A 21,126-nucleotide genomic window follows, 5' to 3' on the forward strand; every position below is an offset into this window, starting at 1 on the left:
AGTCCTTCTCCTGGTCATTAAGACCCCAGCCTGATCTCCCCAAGTTCATCCAGACCTCTCACCCCATCAGTACTACACAATAAACATATTTAATATCACTTACACCACATAATTAGAAGGTGTAAAAATACACAAGTAAGTTGGCAAATGTACACGTGTCTTTTAAAATAGCAATTTACTTGCGCAAGTGTTAGCCTTGGCCCAGATCAAACTTAGGCCACTCCTTTTTTCATGCACATATATATAAAATATGCTTATTATTTTCAACTTTTATAAAGTATGGAGTTGAGGCTATGGTGCCGCCATTTGAGCTGCAGTTTTTACTCTATTCAGGGCACTACATCATCCATTTAATGTTACTTATACTGTTGATTTCACTCAAGTTGACATCATTCCACCCTGCTCTAATGTCTCCCGGTGTTACATTGCCTTTAGCTGTTTTCTTTGTGATGGAAGGCCTTTTTACAGTAAATATTATTGTTCACAATTCGTTTTTATTGATATCTTTACTCATTTTCAGTTTGGCTTCTTAGGTTTCATTACCCCTCCTTCCCCTTCCCTTCCCTCCCTTCCCCACCCCCTTTTCTCTTTGTCTAAGGTATCTATACAGTTTTACCATCGGCACCTGTCAATCATGATCACATGACCAGTTTCCCCGCGGTTGCCTCACTTAGAGCCAGCCCTTTTAAACGCTCACTTTTCCTTCAGTTTCTTCCCCTGGGTAGATACAGGATGGCTACAACCGGGGAGAGTTCTCTTTCCTTTGAGCCGGGAAGGGCTCCCTGGAATGGGTTGACCCCTAGAGTGGAGCACGAGCCTTCAAAGAGTGGTGACCTGGAACAGGGTCTCACTGTGAGCATGGCCTCACTGTGTTGTGTTTGCCACAGTCCTAGTACCTTGGAGATCTTTTATTGTTCTGAACATGGGTCAACAGGTGGTAAGAGGCTTCAACAACGGGGAGAGTTCCCGTTCCTTTGAGCAGGAAAGGGCTCCCTGGAATGGGTTGGTCCATAAAGTGTATAATGGTACAAATTGGTAGGATTTAAGCATTTGCAAACGGATCATGACTTCATAAGCAAGATGGAGGAAGTTCTCTTCTCTGCCCTGAAACTAAAGAAAACTATTTGTTTTATTTAAGGATCCATGCTGTGAAGGATTGCTATTTTGAATTGCCAGAGACTGAGGTTATACACCCCTGAGGTTCCCGCCATGACGTGTACAAAGGAGAGGCCCTTGTAAGTGCGTGCGCGTGCCTTAGGTGATTCCAGAGACAAGATGGCGGTCGGCAGTGCCCACGCCATCCCAGAGACACAGGGAGGTTGACGTTGGTCAGCGGAGGCCGCCATTCCTCCTAGGATTAATGGTGCAGGGAAAAAAGAGGTGAGCATGAGAGGTTGCAGCCATACGCGACCGACGGGCATAACAGTTTCTTTGGACTCCTGTTCTGGACTGTATCTATCTTCTAATATTTTTTACCCCTAAGGAAATATTCTACATGTGAAATATTAGTGAACTATTAATGAATGTAGCTGCTTCAGTAAAACATTTTTGGCTATTGCCTTGAATTCTTATAGTGCTTAAAAAGCCTATCTCTATACCCAGAAAGTTTAGAATCTGCTTTTGTCCTTCCATTTTATTCAAGGAAAGCTATATGCCCAGATCATTCATCTTCCTCTGAAAAGTTTCCAGCATCTCCCAGTAGATCATGGACTCTTTTGGTCCTGAGCTGAAATTCATCCAGATAATGCAGTATTTTACCATCACCTACCATCTATTTGACTGTCCACTGAATAATGGCACAGAATCTTTCAGGAGATTGAGCACCCTTAAGGTAAGCACTTATCAAAGTCCTTAAAATGTATAGTGTTTTCAGTGTTGTTATTGTTAGTGTTTTATAAAGCTACTTCCAAACATCTTAGAAAATAGGATAACACAGTATAAAATATATACATAAATAAAGAGTACATAGTAATTTGATATCTTGTTACACCTTTTATATTGCTTTACCACATCCCTTAATCTTGATTGCTAATTAAGAAATATAGAAAAAGGCTGGATATAGAAAATCATTCACGAAACCCCTACTGGATGAGATAAATTTAATTTCTGGAACAACCCCAGTGGAGACATTTTCAAATGAGTCACTGGCCTTCTGCTGAAATGCTCACAATCCTATCCAGGGACAACCTTTTCATTATTTACAATTTAATTACCCATTCCATTTGTTCTGCTGAGTTTAAGACTCTAGTCATTGTAGTATCTTCAAGATTAAATAAACATAAGAACATAAGTACATATGATATGCCATACCAGATCAGACCAAGGGTCCAATAAGCTCAGTATCTTGTCTTCAACAGTGGCCAATCCAAGTCACAAGTAGGGATGTGCAATCGTTTTTCCCGAATTAGGCAATGTCAACGAAATTGCCTAATTCAGAATGGTTTGTGAAAAATTCATTTTTGAGTTAGCATGCACTATCGGGAGTTAGTATGTGCTAACTCCCGATAGTGCACACTAACCCAAAAATCGGGGCCCCCAGAAAAAAAAAACCCGAACCACAGGAAAAATGAAATTCCCATGGGGTGGCCCCGAAACAAAGCCCGACACAAAATTTTTACCCGAAGCACACCTCTAATCACAATTACTCAGCAAGTAGCCAAACATTAATAGATCTCATGCTATTAATGCCAGCAACAAGAATAGCTATTCCCTATTGATTAATAGCAATTTATGGACATCTTCTCCAGGAACTTATCCAAATGTTTTTTAAACCCAACTATACTAGCTGCTTCAACCACATCCTCTGGCAATGAACTCCAGAGCTTAATTGGAAATTGAGTGAAAAAGAATATTGTCTGATTGATTTTAAATGTGCTACTTGCTAACTTCATGGAGTGCCCCTTAGACCTTGCAGTATCCAAAAGAGTAAATAACTGGTTCACATTTACTTATTCAAGTCCTTTCATGATTTTGTAGACCTCTATCATATCCCCCTCAGCCATCTCTTCTTAAAGCTGAATAACCCTAACCTTTTTAGTCTTTCCTCATATGGGTATCATTCCATGCATTTTATCATTTTGGTCACCCTTCTCTGTACTTTCTCCTGTCAACTATATCTTTTTGAGATGTGGCAACTAGAATTGAACATAGTATTCATGGTGCAGTCTATCCATTGAGTTATACAGAGGCATTATGATATCCTCCATTTTATTTGCTGTTCCCTTCCTAATAATTCACATTCTTTTTCCTTTTTTGATGACCAGAGCACACTAAGCTGATGATTTCAATGTAATATTAACTATGACACCCAGATATTTTTCCTAGTTGATAACTCCTAAAATAGAACCTAACATTGTGTAGCATGGGTAATTTTTCCCTATATACATCAACTTGTACTTATCCACATTAAATTTCATCTACCATATGGATGCCCAGTCTTCCAAAATCCTTCTGTAATTTATCACAATCCAATTGTAATTTAACTACTCTGAATAATTTTGTGTAATCTGCAAATTTGATCACCTCACTCATCATACCCCTTTCCATATCAGTCATAAATATATCATAAAGCACTATCCAAGTACAGATCCCTGAGGCACTTTACTGCTTAACTTTTTCTACTGTGAAAAAATAACCATTTAATCCTACTCTGTTTCCTGTCTCTGGACTGGGCTCTGACCTAAGCTGAAGCCAAAGCATTGGGATCCAGCATCTGGTCTGGATCCAGGCTGAGGTCCAGACACTGGGACCTAGCCTCTGGACTGGGCTGGGACATTGGATCAAGTAAGTACATTTTGGGGGCCTGAGCCTTTGCTTGGATCTTGGCCAAGGCCTTAGTATTAGGCCATGATCTAGGTCAAGACCCTGGTATCTTGCTTGGGTATAGGTTATGGCCCCTAAGTCATACTCAGGCATAAAACGGGGCCCCTGCTTTGGGTCTCAGCCTATTCCATAAGTGAGGCCCCTGGTATTGGGCCTAGGCCTACCCCCCAATGGGTGACTTTTTCCCCTCCCCAATTTTCAAAATGGAACAAAGTTCCAACAAAATTTTATCAGATTCTAAATCACTCCATTTTGAAAGCAACCTGAAACAAAAATAAGAAATTTCATCTCATTTCCTATTTTGTTTCTCTTCAATGCCCATCCCTAATAATAACCAACGTACCTCCTTTTAATTAGAACCCTCTAAAGTTTACTTTAGGTTAGTGATATTAATTGGTGCTGGGCACATCCTTATTGTATACCATTAATCCAAAAGAATCCTATAAAGAGAAAGCTTAAAAACTACAACCACTTAAACCCATGCGAATGAAAAGATTATCAAGTTTATATAAGCCACAAGAAAGAGCATACATCTAAAGCTTAATGCTTAAATATGGTTAATATTTAAATGTGCTTAATGCTTAAATGGTGCATTATATTTCATGTTATAGTGTATGCTTTGTCTTATTGTGCCTTGATCTGAGTTTTGGAAGCACAAATATATAAATCAAATGAATGAGTAAATGATAGGTAGCAGTCAGAAACACTTGTATTACATGAAGCAATTAGAGAGCAAATTACCTGCCTGTTTCAGCATCTTATCTATTGCAATGGTGCTGAATCCTGATCAGTCCAGCATACCACACATAAATATATTCTTATCAGAGCAGAGAAGCCAATATTATCCCCTACCTTCTAGAAACGGTTCAGGATAAGTGTCTGGTCTGGGTACTGTTACAATTAGAGATTAGGAAAATAACTTTGCTATTTTCCATCTGTATTTCTTGTGAGGTCGAGTGGAAATGATCTAACAAAAGGTGTATTATGCCTCCTCCCCCTCTTCATACAATAATATTAAGAAGACACTGCTACTTATTAAATGACTTTCATAATAGGCATTATCGGTCTGTGTTGCCACGTATTGCTATACCTTATAATCATCGGTCATTTTTACAGTCTCTATTATCTGAATTTTTGAACTGTAAAAATTAATATTTTTTTGTATATTTTTGTCTTGCAAATAAAATATACAGTCTGTTGCTAAACCTTCTCTTTAATTTCGTTATGCAAAGACTTATCTTAATAATGTAGGCTCCTCATGCTTCACACCGTAGGATGTATAAGATGGATCAGATGCCTGCTGTTGGTGAATCATCAAGCGCAATATCCATTCCAAATCATGATCTTCCAGCTCAACATGAGACCGCATTTACAACTTCAAATGTTCTTCTTCAAGAGGCTAATAAAGCCTCTACAAAAACCAATTATATTATGCTCCGGCTATTTCTAAATGCTACCTAAAATATTTAAAACCAGCACTTAATTGTAAGTATGATCGTTCTCATTACTTGGCAGTATTCTTTTCAGGAAATGATGACTGGAAGAGTGCATGGCCAGTCTCTTTTTGAAGGAACAAAATTATATTCAAATGATGTCAGACACATGACTTCACATGAAATTGTAAAATTAATCTACTAATTACTAATTAGTCCATGAGGAAGAACAGTGTTTAAATAGAAAATCTACTGCTATCCTTTTGGTTTTAAAAGGATTTTAGGATCTCCTCCCTCCCCTTTGGGTTGAAAGGAACCCTCTCTGTGGCCTTCCACTTAAGATCCTTGGTGTGATAATTTAATACAATGCAGTACCATGGGAGCTTGTAGCTTGGATGTTTGTATGCAACTACAATGTTCTATTAACTATTGTTTGTGAATAGGACCCTTTATTCATCCTACATAGAGTTTAGCACAAGGACACAAAATTATATAGATCACTTTAGATGAGGCGCAATCAGTGTAGACATGTGATTTATGTTGTACTCCCATACTATCTTGCCAACAGGGGCCAATAATGGCTTGATTACACATAGAACAGTTTTGACATGTCCAATGGCCTGTCTTTTGTTCAAGGTCTTATGCAAGGTGAGAAGCCATAGAAGAGTGTACTAGATAATCTCAGATATTCTTCCCACAGGATGATGTATAAGAGACACAATCAATGTAGGTCTGGAAGAATGTACAAACCATAGGAGACATAATGTCATTTGGCATATTATTCAATAAAAGCCACTGCCTCTCCACATATTTTGCTCTTTTGCAAGCATGTATTTTGTGATGAAATGGATGTCCACATTGAAGCAATTTTCTATTTATTTTAGATTTATATTCCACTTTTTGCACTTTTTTTTCAGTGCTTCAAGGCAGATTACATTCAGGTAATGGAGGTATTTCCCTATCCCCAGAGGGCTTATAATCTAAGGCCTAGGTTCTCCATTCTCGACAGAATGGTGAATCCAGCAGGTGGGGGGTGGGGGGGACACACAGGCCTGCAAAAGCCAGCAGCTATCGCACCACTTGTGGTGTTATCGCTGCCTGCTTTCACATCCAATAGAGCCACCCTTCACGCGCTACTGGCAACAATAACATAACTTACCTCCACCTCACCCCTAAGTTTGGAGGGTAAAGTGACTTGCCGAAGGTCACAAGGAGCAACAGTGGGACTTGAACACTGGTTTTCTAGTTCATAGCCCACTGCTCTAACCATAAGGTTTACTCCTCCACTCCACCAGCCAATATTTCTGCTTGTGTTATAAAATATGTTTCCGTAGAACATAAATGACATAGCCATAGGAACTGTTCGACTGGCAAATTGGATTTAAGATGAAATGGGTGGAAACTGTCAAAATATAACAATGTATTTCTGTCACTTGGTTTCCTATATAAACTGGTATGAAGTGAATCTTCTTGCTTGAAAATTATAATGTCTAAAAACTTAATTGTCTCAAAATGATATGTCATTGTGAAATGTAAATTTTCATCTAAGTTGCTTATCCAATCTCCAAAAGAAAGTAAACTGGCTTCATCTGATTGCCACAAGAAAACAATGTCATTGATATATCTCACCCACATTGATATGTGTTGAAAAATTGATGCTGAATATAAATAATGTTCTTCAAAAGTGGCCATGTACAAATTGTCTAAATCTGGAGCCATTGTGACACCCATGGCGGTGCCATGGATTTGTTTGTAAAACATTTCGTCAAAAACAAAATAATTTTTACATAATACCAGGGTGGCTAATGACATAAGAAATTATGTATACAATAACTGAGGGAAAATAATCAAATATTGGTTCCCCAATACACACAATTACCCACAATAAAGGAGAACCTTATATAATATATAACACAATTAATTTTAAAACACACATTTATTAAGAAAAACATATCTTAATGTAACCCCACTAAATACACAAACAATACACATTAAAAACATCAAACATGGATATCATATGAGCAGAAAATATTTTCAAATATAATATGATCATCAACAATGTAAATCTTCACATATTAAAGTGCTTCAAACATTAAAGTGCTTCAAACAATGCAGATTCTCGTAGTTTTCAACTTTGCTGCCGTAATGAAATTCACTTGTGAACTCCCCGACACAATTCCCAACAAAACTCCCGACGAAGATCTCCGTTTCACCTGACAAGCAGGCTTCCTCAGGGGAAACTTCTAATATCCCTGCAATGATTAAACAAAATCATTACATTTACCTCATCCCACATATAACCGACGCCTACATCACTATAACTATAAATGCTTACCATATGCGTCCAACCAAGGAACACACACAAATTCTTATCCAAATCACGAATTTCTCCGAATATCTTTAATATCAATTTCATCAAAGCTTTATATCAGTTCTTCAATTATTGGTCACGAAACTGTAAACCACAAACATATATTTAATCATCAAAATTTAAAGAAAATGAAAGACAGCACACTACCTGAACAAACGCTACCCAAACGTACCTTCAAAAAACGGAAGTGACATCATCACTTCCTTTCTGCAAAAATCTCCATTCTGCACAACTGATGAAATGCCTACTCTATATATGTCCTCAACCACCTAATCAACCAATTAAGAAACACTCATCAACAATGATCCAGTACTACACTTACTGGGGGAACCCACACAATCAACCAATCACAGTAAATCCATTCCAAACCACTCTGAATAATAAACTATCAAATTCCAACAAAAAATATTTCCATCTAACCAATTATTTAAAAAATTATTTAAAGAAAGCCCCCCATTCAATAGGGCCGTTGAGTCCATGTGGACTCACGGTGTCCCAGTTGAAAATATACCGTTGTTCAACCCGTCTTAGAATAGCTGATAAATCACCCCCAAACTGGAGTTTAATCTTTTTAATAACGAAGAATTTTAATTCTTCAATCAAATGACTTTTGTCCATCCAGTGTTTAACTAATGGGGCATTCTCCACACATGACCTAATCCTACTCCTGTGTTCCCCAATACATATTGGGGAACACAGGATGCATTGTTTGAAGCACTTTAATGTTTGAAGCACTTTAATATGTGAAGATGTACATTGTTGATGATCATATTATATTTGAAAATATTTTCTGCTCATATGATATCCATGTTTGATGTTTTTAATGTGTATTGTTTGTGTATTTAGTGGGGTTACATTAAGATGTGTTTTTCTTAATAAATGTGTGTTTTAAAATTAATTGTGTTATATATTATATAAGGTTCTCCTTTATTGTGGGTAATTATAAGAAATTATGTGGCTACTCATTGTGGTCATGTTCTGGTATCCAAACATTGCTGTATAATTCAGAGGGCTTGATCTTGGGGTATACTGGTATACAAGGCTCTCATATCTAAAGTGACCAAGAATGCATGTTGTACACTGGATACTGCATTCAGAATTCTCAGCATGGGTTTTGTATCTTTAATATAAGATTGAGCTAAAGGTACAAAGGGTTGCAAAAAATGGTCCACAAAAATGGAAAAGGGTTCTAATATTGACCATATTGCTGTTACTATTTGTCTGCCTGGTGGACAGTCCATATTCTTATGGATTTTGGGCACCATACAGATAGTGGGAGTCCTTGGAAATTCAGTAATTAGGAAAGAAGACACTTTTGGTGTCAAAAACCTTTGTGCATGCCCAACCTCAACAATTTCGACTATGCTCTGTTGAAATGAGGGACCAGGATCTCCTTCTAACACTTCATAATTAGTGTGGTCCGACAATTGAGATAAAACTTCTGTAAATACTGATCCCTATTTTGGATAACAATAGCTCCTCCCTTGTCTGCTTGTTTGATCACTACTAAAGTATCAAATGCATGTGTACACAAGGCTAAATATTCAGATTTAGTCAAATTATATCATGGTCTATCTACCGAGCATTGTACAGCCTCCAAATCATGTAAACTTAAATCCACAAATGTTTTTTTGTGAGGATCTTTAGCCCCAGGGGGCATCCATGTAGATTTAGGATGCACCACAGAAATCTCAGGTCCTGTTGACTGTTGTGAAAAATATAAAGAAATCTGCAATTTCCTAAATAAATGGAATAAATCCTGTTGACTCAAAAAAAGGATCGTAGTGTTGATATATGACAAGGAAAGATCTTTTTCCAAAACACTTACCTGATCTTGCAAAAGTCTCAAATCAGAAATATTCACTATGATGGATTGCATTGACTTTGTGATTGTGTCTGAATATGTCCTTCCATCTCGGGCCAGGGAGTCCCTCGTGTGGTTTGATAGATCTGTCACTTTGATATCTTCTTTGGCTTCTGAAATTGCCTTGTTGATCTTCCAAAAAGGAAACCTGTGGATTCCATGTCTGTGATAGGGATGTGAATCGTGTCCTCGATCGTCTTAACGATCGATTTCGGCTGGGAGGGGGAGGGAATCGTATTGTTGCCGTTTGGGGGGGTAAAATATCGTGAAAAATCGTGAAAAATCGTTAAAAAATCGAAAAATCGAAAAATCGAAAAACCAGCACATTAAAACCCCCTAAAACCCACCCCCGACCCTTTAAATTAAATCCCCCACCCCCAAATAACTTAAATAACCTGCGGGTCCAGCGGCGGTCCGGAATGGCAGCGGTCCGGAACGGGCTCCTGCTCCTGCATCTTGTCGTCTTCGGCCGGCGCCATTTTCCAAAATGGCGCCGAAAAATGGCGGCGGCCATAGACGAAAAAGATTGGACGGCAGGAGGTCCTTCCGGACCCCCGCTGGACTTTTGGCAAGTCTCGTGGGGGTCAGGAGGCCCCCCACAAGCTGGCCAAAAGTTCCTGGAGGTCCAGCGGGGGTCAGGGAGCGATTTCCCGCCGCGAATCGTTTTCGTACGGAAAATGGCGCCGGCAGGAGATCGACTGCAGGAGGTCGTTCAGCGAGGGTTCCGGCGCCTCGCTGAACGACCTCCTGCAGTCGATCTCCTGCCGGCGCCATTTTCCGTACGAAAACGATTCGCGGCGGGAAATCGCTCCCTGACCCCCGCTGGACCTCCAGGAACTTTTGGCCAGCTTGTGGGGGGCCTCCTGACCCCCACGAGACTTGCCAAAAGTCCAGCGGGGGTCCGGAAGGACCTCCTGCCGTCCAATCTTTTTCGTCTATGGCCGCCGCCATTTTTCGGCGCCATTTGGGAAAATGGCGCCGGCCGAAGACGACAAGATGCAGGAGCAGGAGCCCGTTCCGGACCGCTGCCGTTCCGGACCGCCGCTGGACCCGCAGGTTATTTAAGTTATTTGGGGGGGGTTCGGGGAGGGTGGGGGATTTAATTTAAAGGGTCGGGGGTGGGTTTTAGGGGGTTTTAGTGTGCCGGCTCACGATTCTAACGATTTATAACGATAAATCGTTAGAATCTGTATTGTATTGTGTTCCATAACGGTTTAAGACGATATTAAAATTATCGGACGATAATTTTAATCGTCCTAAAACGATTCACATCCCTAGTCTGTGATGTCTCTTCTTTTGACCTTGAGGAAGAGTCATCAGATGTAAGAGCAAAGGCTACTTTCCTGGACTTATTTACCTGGTGTTGCTGCCATGGGTAAATGTATCCCAATGCATTGCATAATCCTTCTCATCACGCTTATATTTATGAATCTTGTTCTGTTTTAAATCATGCTTAAACTTTTCAATACGCTGATTATGTTATGTAGATTTTTTTTCATAATTCTCGAAGGTTTTATGTTCTTTAAACATAGTTTAGCATCTTTACAGACCGGTTTGATGGTATCTGAAAGTTTTTTGTAGTTTCAACAAGAAGTATCATAATATCAAGAGAACACTTGTTGAGGATGGATATCCACTTATTTTCAAATTGTTCATCCTCAGCAAAGATCCATGGTTCTAAATTAATCCGTTATACACACTGAATCATTTCACTTTTTATATACTGCAAAATGGTAGCAGTGTGTAACTCTGTACGAATTAATCATTTTTGTGATGCTAGTACATTAGCCCATGATAGTGTCAGATATGTCAGATATCCAATAAAAGTGTACTTTGCAATGCCTGTGCCACATGCTGTTCTGAGTAGCTGAAAACGTTCAACCACATACTAATAGATGCCTGCCAATGTTAATGGAGTTATGCAGAAAACCCAATGATTTAGCAAAATAACTTCTCTATCTTCCATCTGTATTTCTTGTGAGGTCGAATGGAAATGATCTAACAAAAGGTGTATTACTCCTCCTCTCCTCTCTTCAAACAATAATATTAAGAAGACGCTTGTACTCACTAAACGACCTTCATAATAGGCATCTTTGGTCTGTGTTGCCACTTATTGCTCTGCCTTATATATAATTATTAGTCATTTTTACAGTCTCTATTATTTGAATTTTTGAACTGTAAAAATATTTTTTTTTGTATAATTATTTCTTGCAAATAAAATACACAGTGTGTTGCTAAAGTGTCTCTTTCATTTCATTATGCAGACATCTTAATCATGTATAACTGTTGGTTCATCATGTTTCACCATTTTAGTTTTTGATTCTATGATTACATTTCTAGTTAATTTGAGTAATGAAGTCAAGCATGGGTTAAGAGGGTATGTTGAAATGCTTGAAAGGAGTTGTCGAATTTGGGTATTTGGTACATATGCAAACTTTCCCAGCAGGGTAAGCAGAGAGAAAGATTATGCATAGATTGGCAATAACATATTATTCAAATCTAAACACATTGTTTTCCATATAAAAAGTACCTACAGAAAAAGGTAGGTATTTATCAATGCAAAAGTATACAAGTACTTTCACTTTGAAACTTGGTGCAGTGCTCACTTTGTCCCAATGCAAACATGTTGAACTCTTCCCTCCCAAGGTTTTATTGCATTGTAAATAAAAGAGTTATACCTAGAACAAAAGTTGTTTAGGAATTACTAGATAGGAAGCACCTTGCCTTACTATGATGCAAATATTGTTCCATCAAGGCTCATGGAGCAGAATCAGAAGGATATTGCTGGAGGGAAGATATGCTATATTTAAAGAGAAATCCCCAGAATAGAGCAGAAGCAGAAAAATAAAGATCAGCATCCCCAGCAAACCTAGGGAAAGTGCAGATCAGTGGGGGATCTGGGAATAGATTCTGTAAGAGCTGGGTTGGTGGAGACAATCTTACCTGGGATATAAGTGAGGTGGTTAATAAGCTTTTAGAGAGAGAGACAGAAGGGCTAAAGGATGCATGTTGCCTCCAAAGCCACAGAGGAGGTAGCATCAGAGAGATAGTGAGATATCTCACTGTTTAGGTTGAGTGTTTGCCAGTGAGGAGGTCCTTTTCTTGTTCCAGGGCCTCAGTTGGGGAGAGGTAGAGAACCTTCAGCAGATGGTCATAAGTGGGGTGGGAAGAGGTCAAAGCCAGCTGAAAGACCTCAAAGGCTAAAATAAATGATCTGTTTTCCTTTCTTTTGTGATTGTGCCTGAGAACCTACATGGAGTTGCAGAGGGCTGGGGAAGGCTGAAAGAACTTAATTCATTTTTCCTCACGTGCATGTTTGTGCTATATGCAAGGGTTTGCAATGGACTGGGGCCTGGGAAAAGCCCAAAGAACTGAATGTTTTTTTACTTACTTGTATATTTGTGCCAGCTCAGCTGCAAGGGATTGCAACAGGCTAGAGCCAGAGGAAGGCCAAAGAACAAACATGTGCATGATTTGTTTTTAATGTACTTATTTGTTTAAGACAGAGTGGCTTCAAGAGTGTTGCAGCAGGCCAGGATAGCCCAGGACTAGAAGAGATTTCATTTTTTCTTACTGTTCCTCGGGGTTCAGGAACATATAGAAACTAGACTTTGTTTCTAATTGTACCAAGGCAACACTGGACTTGTAATTTGACAGAGCAGCAGAGAAAGTTAACTCCAATTGGACGTTTGTACCTGGCTTGAAACAAACGTATTGTACAAAGTGGAGGAAAGAAGAAAGTATGATAGAAACATTCAATTACTTGACATATGGGGTAGAGTGTACATACCTAAGAGAGGGATGATAGATAAAGGAAGATAAAAAGAGGACACAAAAGTACATGCAAAAGCACTACATACTGTAAACAAGAAAAAGACTACAAGTTCCAGTGGCCATTGTGGTTTAAATGCTGAATGCTGAGCAGGCTGGAATACTACATGCAGTTACAACGTAAGCCCTAGATTTACTATTTTGCTATACAATTGTGAAAAATAATGTCTGTGTTTTTAAAAAGGGGCATAGCTATTTGTATAGAGTGGGTTGGGGGGGGGGGGGAGGAGAGAGAGAGAGAGAGAGAGAGAGAGAGAGAGAGAGAGAGAGAGAGAGAGAGAGAGAGAACCTTGCTATAGTGTCTCTTCCCTAGACAGGTATTTGTATCCCTATGAGAGGCCCACCTAGTAACTCGAGGTGGGGATTAGGTATGAGTGTAGGGGGTTGGGGGCCACTTTCACATTCAACGTGAGACGTACGAACAGAACAGTGGTCTCTTGTGAAGATTTGATGGCCTTCGGAGTGGGGAAACTCACTCCAAGATAAGATTTGGGCAATGTTCTCTCCACCTAGCTTGATGGACACTCTACCTGGGCAACAACAAGCTAGGTGAAGAGAACATTGTCCAAATCTCATCTGGGAGTGAGTTTCCCCAAGCCGAAGGCCATCAAATCTTCACAAGAGACCACTTTTCTGTTCGTACGTCTCACGTTGAATGTGAAAGTGGCTCCCAACCCCCTACACTCATACCTAATCCCCACCTCGAGTTACTAGGTGGGCCTCTCATAGGGATACAAATACCTGTCTAGGGAAGAGACACTATAGCAAGGTTCTCTCTCTCTCTCTCTCTCTCTCTCTCTCTCTCTCTCTCTCTCTCTCTCTCTCTCTCTCTCTCTCTCCCCACCCACTGAAAGAGGTTGTCTGGGAAACATCATGAACTGCAATAAACCTCTCAGGCTATCTGGAAATATCATACACTGCAATGATTATTTGGGTGTTTTATCGCGCACCGGGGAAACTTTGTGATTTTCGCGAATGGCGAAATCATTGCGGCACGTGAAGTTTCCCTGCTGCACGAAAAAAGCCTCATTTGCATGGGAAATGCCCCTTAATGTGTTATTGGAAAATGAGGCCCTAAGACTCTTTAGAAGCTGCTCATATAAGAAAACTATTTATATCACTGTAAAAGGGGCAACTAGTAACTCAGGGTGAGGTTTTGATGGTGGCCTAGGTTTTGTGAGGCACATTCAAAGGTAAGAATAGCATACTAGACATCAGTGAAACTTTTATGTGATTTGTAGTGATGACAGGTACACAAAGATTAGATTTGTATATTGTACTCTTGACCTAGCTTGATAGCAGCTAGGTAGAGAGTGCATCAAGCTAGGTCGAGAGTACATTGTACAAATCTCATCTTTGTATACTTTTCATCACCCAAATCACATAAAATATTTATTGATGTTAATTGTGCCGTTCAAAATTCTGATTGTGCATGTAAAACTGCCCCCTAAAACCTAGCCCACTCCAAAACCTCACCCCAAGTTCAGAATGCCCCCTCTTACAGTGGTATAAAAAGGTGCCTAATAGGTGTGTCTCCCTAGAGGCTCGCTCTCTCTCTCTCTCCCCCCCCCCCCCTCCCCTTCCCTCTTACCTGAAACAAGATTCATGATATTTATCACAAATCCCATTTCAGCCATAACACACAGTATATCACCCAAAAAAAGGTGTAGTTATTTCCAACTTTAAATCCTGCACTAGTATGTGTTATTCTATTGAACACATTAAGCACCCCTCATTTCCATAAACTCCTCCCATTTTATATTTTTTAAATTTTCATATGAATCTCATGATGCATTATTGCATGCATTATGGCATTATTGTGGGCGTTAGGGCCCTAATGCCTATACTAAGGCCCTAATACTATTAGAAAAATGACCCTCTAAGTGAAGTAAGAGAAGAGTGATGTAGAGCAATGAAGGTGGTTGGCAAGGAAGGTTAAGTGTGTGGTTAATTTCAGGATTTTCAGCTTGAAATTCTTAGGTTATACTAACTGCTGTCATAAGGACTGAAAGTGAGCATTTGAGTCTGGCTAGAAACAGTTGAATGAAGAAATACTGACAATGCCATAGCTACAGCATGCTAGGAATTATATATTTATATAATCTTTAGTAGCCAAGCTTAAACATATATGGAGAACTTTACTCCAAAATGCTAACTGTAATTTTGTAGGAAAAATGTAAGCTTATGCATAGGTATTAGCTATACGAATTAGGTATAAGTTCTTGGAATTCAATGAATATTGAGATGATGTCTAAAATATTCATGTAGAATATGATATACTGAGCATTGATTTGTCCAGTACTTGTTATAAGTGTCTTAAGATCATTTATAAGTTATGAATTGTTGCTGTGCCACTCAGAGCTCTATCTTGGGTTATCGGTGTTCATACGATCAGACAAAATAAGGAAGTAAGCTAATTGCATACTGTTTCTTTAGTGAGTACACATTTTTCTTTAAAGCTTTTAAATTGGTATAGAGAGAAGTGTTAAAAGCCAGCCTCCTGGGTAAGTCCCATCTACAGGATTTTCCACACTGGATATTATTCAATGGCAAGCAAGGGGAGTTTCTCTGCTCATGACCTGTAAATATTTGGCAGTGTTTGAAACTGTGACATAACTGCCATTATTGTGTAAGTCAAGGGATTTTCCTGCTCATGAACCGTGTAAATGTGGCAGTTCTGGGAAGTTAGATTTATCTAACTAAATTCCAAAGTATGGAGAGCTGATATTTGAAAATAGGATATTTGGTTAATCACTAATTTATGTTGGAATCAAACTACTATAGTCAGAATAACAGAAGTAAATACAGAATATTTAAATGAGTCATGCCAAATGAAAATGCATACAAAAAAACTTCTAAACATGGGCTACTGAAATCATGATAATCCATGCAGTTTGCACTAAACCATAAACTAACATAAAAACTTAAATACACTTCCTGAGGTATAGTTCACTTAGGTCTGGATTTATCAAAATGCACTAAATATTGCATGCAATAGGAAAAGGGGTGTGTTTTATGGTAATAGGCAGTTTATCACAATTTGCACTAATACCTATGTGAAGCACTATCTTAGCACAAATTGTGATAACTTTGCAATAAGTGCCAGAATTGATATATTTCCTACATACAACCACTGGGGGGGGGGGGGGGGGGGGGGGACCATGTTTAGTAGGTTTAAGGAGAGAGAGAGAAAGAAAAGAGAGAAAGAGTGAGAGAGAGAGCACCTAGCCATAATGCGCTCAAACTAGATTGGTATTTATATCTCTATGGGAGGCCCACCCAGGTAGAGAGTCCACCAAGCTAGGTTGAGAGAACATTGCACAAAGCTCATCTTTGGGTGAGTTTTCTCACTCCAAAGGTCATGAAATCTTCACAAGAGAGCACTTTTCTGTTCTTATGTCTCACTAACCCCTACACTAGTACCTAAACCTCACCTCGAGTTACTTGGTGGGCCTCCCATAGAGATATAAATACCTATCTAGCATGAGGGCATTATGGCTAGTCTCTCTCTCTCTCTCTCTCTCTCTCTCTCTCACAAAACATTGCAACCACAATAAAGCCCTACTGCACAGCTTTACTCAAATGAAAAAGGTGCAGTTAAAATTCACATTAAAGCCATACAATATGGCTTCACAAAACTCTGAGCCCACTTGGTATCCTCTCATTTGCACAACAGCAAACATTATGGTGCTTTCACATGCGTTAATGGAATTTTTTGAATGCAAAAACACCTTATAGCACTTTGATAAATGACCCCCTTACTGTGTTAAGCCTCAACAGCACAAAGACTGTTGTGGGTCACAATTATCCACAACTCATGGGTGTTCATCAAAATCCTCTTCTATCAGAAACCCCCACTTCCCACTCCTGAGTCACCAAGAAAGGTTCTCCAGTGAATGAAGATCCCTTCTGCCTTTGTGTCTCTCAGAAAGGGCCCCTATAGAACAATCCAAACATCAGTTCCCGAGTCCAGGCCAAAGACACTTGCTGTCCCAATCAACTCTCTCCAGCCACCCTCATTCCTTTTCACAAAGTATGTCCCACTACCAATTCTGCTGGAAACTGTCCACTTGACGATATGGTCTGAAAGCACTACAGCCTACTACTCTGTTGACTCCAATTTAAAAAATGGTTCCAGGTGACTTATGTGGTCCTATAAAGTGATAACACTTCCATAAAATCCAGTTTTCATGCCAGATTTACTAAAGACTAGCCTATGCAATATACTTTAACATGCATATTAAGGACCTCTTGTAGAAAAATAGTTGAATGCTCAGAAATAAGATTTTAATGTACATTTTATAGAGACATGGAAAGATTTTAGTTTGAGAATATTTAAAAGCATGGCTACACAGATTTTAATGAAGGAATGTCATATCCAAACAAGTCTTTATCATTTGCTAAGTAAACAGCATTCTATGCTTGTCCCACATCATATTTATTTAGTTAGTCAATATTGTCTCAGACCAGGTGTTATCTCACTAACATGCACACTATTGAGAGGGATCAACTAACTAACTACAAAAAAAATGGCCTGAAAAAATGAAGTCAATATAATAAGAAGCCAATCAACCACATAATAATTAATTCAAATAGGCAAATAAACCTGGACACAAAAATCAGTAATATTTACAAAAGACTTTTATAAACATTTTTTGAAGGCATCAAACATAGACCTTCACCAAATACATTTTTACAGTGAAGCATTCCATCCCATGTCATCATATGACAGTTTTGTTTACTTTTTTAGGAAAGAGTGAGTGATTTGAAAATAAAAGTTTTCAAGTTGGTTTATAAATGATGTCCCCATTGTAAGTTATAATGATACATAACACTTCTCAAAGTTTGTATAACTAGACAAATTTGAAGCTTTCACCAAACCGCAAGTCCTGATATCAAGACACCTGCACCAAGGACTGATAAAGAAAAAATGAATAAGTTCACTTTTTTAAAAACATCAAAAATGACAAAATGACAAAAAATGACAAAACAACAGTGATTAACAACAGATGATGCGGCAGAGCATGAATGAATGAATGAATGGTGTCATTCCATATAATATATTCAGTGACATTAAAGAAACACAGTCCAGTCTACATTGTGGTTTAAACCTTGTGGAGTCACAATTTTAAGTGTGTAAATCCATTTCTGCTCAAGGCGCAATAACTGTAAATCCAAATTTCTTCTTCAAATAGATGGTAAAATAATGCCCAAAATACCTCACACAAGGGATTCACAGGAATGCTGAAAATCAATGCAATGTTGAACAGACAGAGCCTCAATCCACTTATTAGTCACACAACTTTGTGAATAAGCTATTGTTGGTGGTTCCTTGAAAACTTTATGTAGGGATTGGACATGCCAATGGTGTCAGATTGAAAATCCTATGAATGCTGATTTCCTAGTGTAAGCACATACAGTGTAGAAGGTGGATCCAAGTGTGAGTTGTATCCCAAAAGACTTTGTTGGTCTGAGTAAAGAGCTGTCTTGTATGCCTGATGGATTGCTAAATGTGGATAACCATGTTTCAGAAATTGTCTTGCAAGCTCCTGTGTTTGCTTGTAATACTCAATGTGGAAGCAAGTCCAGAAGATTCTGTAAAACCTAGTTTGAGAGAGCATTGATGGAGGCTTTGAAACTGAAGAGGTTATTCTTTTCCACAGATCTATAATGAATGGTGGTAGTTTATCTTCCTCCTATATACTGGAGCTGAACATCCAAAAGTGAAATTTGTTGTGCATAATATACTAGCGAAACTCTCAGACCAGGTTCTAATATTTTAATCCAGATTCCAAAATCTCCAACTCTGACACCATAAAATTCAATATCAGAACGCTATGAAAGGTAACCGCATGCTACTTTGTTCCATCATGGTGAGGTATAGATGTACTGTTCTTCAATAATGGTTACATATGTTGCGGTCTTGGCCGCAAGCACTGCGGCCAGGCCCTTACCTCTTGATTCCCGGACCTGCAACCGCCTCTGGAGTCCTGGCTTGCCGCCTGTTTGGCAGCGTCCCCGCTGGGGCAGCGCCGCCGTGAAAGTGCCGGTGGATGCCCTGCTCTTAGGCGCGCACCACTTGGCGCTTTTGTAGCCCATTTCCCACCAGTGCCGACTCCGCCCAATTCCTGACATTAGACGCCGCAGCCTTGATAAGCCGGCCACTGCCATCCAGCCTTTGCCTTGCAATGGGTTAGCATTCTGGTTTCCTGTTGCATTGTGCCCCGGAGTGATCCGCTTGGCTACGTCGCTCCGTTCCTGCTACAGTACCTGCTTGGTTCCTGTCTGCTTGCTACATTACCTGCTTGGTTCCTGCCTGCCTGCTACAGTACCTGCTTAGCTCCTGCCTGGTTCCAGTACCCGAGTCTTGCTACAGTTCCTGCCTGGTTCCAGAACCCGATCCCAGTTACAGTATCACTACTGTTCTAGTCTAGTTCCAGTTACCTGTCCTGATCCACAACCCACCTAAGTCCCAGCGGCTGGGCCCCTATGGGCTTCTCCCAGGGGGCTTCGGCTTCCAAGGGTGAAGCCACCTAAGTCCCAGTGGTTGGGCTCCTACGGGCTCCTCCCGGGGGAGCACCAGCTTCCAGGGTGAAGAGCATCTACGTCCCGCCTGAACATCTGCCTCCCGGCCCGCTGTTCATCAGAGACATTGTCCATCTCTTCCTAGTCTCTAGCAGGTCGGCCCAAGGGTCCACCAAACTGAGACTCCCACAACAACATATAAATTAACTATGCTCAAGGCCATTGAAGACCTCATACCTGTGCTATGAATCTGCTGGAAAAACTATGCCGAGACACAAAATAGTTACCAAACAATGCAGTCTCCATCAGGGCTATAATAAATGAATCAGGAATATGTAGGCTATCAGCTCTTGTTGCTATAGTTTCTGATATTACTTTCAAGACTGTTCTCTGAGGAACTGTCATGTAGAGGGTTTTGATGCCCATAGTCACCATAATGATCTTGTCATCTTGTATCTGTATAAACTGTACTCTTCTCATAAAGTGTGAAGTATCTTGTACATAAGAATGTGGTTTGATGACTTCATTTTTTAAAAAATTGATCAATGAACAAAGCAAATGGTTCCAGCAGTGAGCCGATGGCAGAAACTATAGGTAGAATGGTGGGATTCAATAAGGACTTGTGCACCTTTGGTACCAAATAAATTGCAGAGATGCGAGGATGTTTCACATACAAAAAATGATTTAGCATTTTCAGTGAGAAATGGAGCCAATTCAAAGCATACTATATCTTCTGTTGTAAATAAGTAGTAGATTCTTCAGGTAATGGAAGATAATATTTGACATCTGCAAGAAGTATCTGCTGAGAACATACATAGGATTCTTTATCCTGTGTAACAATGCTGCAACCTTTATCTGCTGGCTTAATCACACCATGATGCATTTTGAAAGGAACGCAGGTGCAAAAATATGTCTTATTTTATAAAGTACGCACATAGCATTTAAAATAGTTTCCATGTGTACTTCTCTACAACTTTTATGCACATATCTTGTGTGTTTGAGAAAGAGAGAGAGAGAGAGAGCACACCTCTGTAGAGGGGCAATCTGATGGTCTATGATGCTCTATATATTGGTACCGCTGTGGAGAGGGTTGTTTTTCAGGCAGTGGGTTGGAGTTGGGGGGGGGGGGTGTTGCTACAGACACATTCAGAGGTATTCAAAGTAAAATTGAAATTAGTAAAGAATCGAGGTTCTTATAAGTGATGAAAAGTCTAACAAAAGGAGTTGATTTGTACACTACAGTGCTAGCTGCAGTGTACAAATCTACTTCTTTTCATCAC

Source organism: Rhinatrema bivittatum, chromosome 1 (genome assembly GCF_901001135.1).
Source record: "Rhinatrema bivittatum chromosome 1, aRhiBiv1.1, whole genome shotgun sequence".
NCBI classification, from domain to species: domain Eukaryota; kingdom Metazoa; phylum Chordata; class Amphibia; order Gymnophiona; family Rhinatrematidae; genus Rhinatrema; species Rhinatrema bivittatum.